The sequence below is a fragment of the Meleagris gallopavo genome, chromosome 25 (genome assembly GCF_000146605.3).
Source record: "Meleagris gallopavo isolate NT-WF06-2002-E0010 breed Aviagen turkey brand Nicholas breeding stock chromosome 25, Turkey_5.1, whole genome shotgun sequence".
Lineage (NCBI taxonomy): Eukaryota > Metazoa > Chordata > Aves > Galliformes > Phasianidae > Meleagris > Meleagris gallopavo.
The window spans coordinates 5,503,800-5,505,705 of NC_015035.2; positions in this window are offsets into that span (position 1 = coordinate 5,503,800).

Consider the following 1,906-nt stretch of genomic DNA (forward strand, 5'->3'; position numbering starts at 1 on the left):
GCGGCCTGCGGGGCAGCCCCCGGGTGGGACGGCGTCCGTCCGCAGCGGCGCCCAACCCGAGTCCCTCAGCCCCCGTGTGGAGCTGTGCCACGGCCGTGGGGAGAAGGGCCCGCCTGCTCCTCCCACCTCATTTGGCACCTTTTATTCCACCACCCGTTTGTTGGATTTTGTCATTATTATTATTTATTTCCTGTTTGGTTCTCATTTCATTTTAGTGCTCTTCTCCTCTCATTCTAGTTTACTTTTCTGTTCCATCTTTTTTTTTTTTTCACTCACTCCCCCCTCTCCCCCCTCTCTGGGTTTTCCATTCCACAGACTCCTCATCACTTCTCTCGATGTTATGACAAACCCTGGTTGATAAACAGTAAAGCGGGCACCCCGCTGCGGGGATCTGATTACCCCGACCTCCAGCTCCCCAGCTCTGAGGTAGGGTCCTCTCCCGCAGCCCCAGGACCCGTTGTTGCAGGCGAAGCCCCGGCGTCCGTCTGCCTCACGCTTCCCTCCGGTAGCGCAGCGCTTGCTGGCACTGCTGGCTGGTAGCATTTTTCATGGGTTTCTGACTCGGACCAAACCAAGCACCAGCCTCGGGACAGCGCTCACAGCACGCGTTTCTCTGATCGCAAACCAAAAGATCGAGCGTTTACTGTGCGCTCTTAAAAAAATAAAAAAGAATCTTTCAGGGCTTTGGAGCATCCCAAAGAGGCGGTGATTGGCACCCACTCGGCCGAGTGAAGACGTGAAAATCAGCTACAGCGCATGCATGGGAGCCACTGCCTCCGACGGCACGATGCGCACACGTGGGGTGTCTGCGATGCGCCCCGGGGAGGGCGGCTTCGGTCCATCGGCTGCAGCTCCTCCCTGGGGCTTCAGTGTGTGGATGAGGAGCGTGGGGGGAGAGGGCGATTCGCTGAGGGGAGCAGCGTAACTTGATGGTGGCTGGAAGTGCTCTCGAGCAGATCAGGCGGTCTTTGAGATCAGCAGAAGGTCGGGAGCACTTTGTGCGTTGCTGTGCGTTGCCTGCTTGCTGCTGAGCTTGTTTCTGATCAAGGATGAGAATCGAGATCTCTGCAGTGGGAACGGTACCTTCACAATCACATGATAACGGATCTGAATTCCTGCTGGGGCTGAAGGAGAGCCCACTGCTTGGCTCCCCTCCTCCTGCCTACCCCAGCCTGGCTCCAGTTTTGGGAGATCCCAAAGATCACACAGTGGGGCCTCACATTGCTCTGAGCCACACTGTGGGATGCAGGACAGCAGCACGAGAGGCTGGGCTGTCCGTGTGCTGTGCCCTGCACTCCCCAGGATGAGCTTTGCTTCGTTCCACAAACTGGAGCTGGGCCGGGGCCGGGCTGTGCCTCCTCCCCTCGCTTTCCTCCGCAGCAATGGGAGCAACGCTGCGGGTTGTGCTGCTTCCCCATCTTCCTTTGCAGCATCTTAAGGGTTACGGGAAGCACCTGTGTGTGGCACAGCCTCGTGCCCAGAGCAGCTGGCCATCGCCCTCAGTGCCCATTTGTTCCTTCTGTCCACCCTGCCTGGCCGTGGGTCGGCTCTGAGTCTCAGAGCTGCAGTGCGTCCCTGCAGTGGGATGCCGGGGAGCGGAGCCCGAAATTTTGCACTTTTCTTTGCTGGCCCGATGCTGCAGTTGTCCCACGGGCAGCAGCTTTGCTTTTGTTTCAGCCCGCAGTGCTGTCAGTCATTTCAGGCCCCACTTTTATGTTACGCCTTTTTTTAACCACTGCCGAAATGCCATCTCGTGCTCCCCCTGACCGTTAAGGTGGATGCCGGCCGGTCACTGCGGCGCGCTGCGCTCTGTGCCGCGCTGCTCAGCGCCGCCGTCCCTCCCTGCAGGTGACGCCGGGAGCGGGCAGCAAACTGAAGCGTCCCACCTTCCACTCCAGCCGCACCT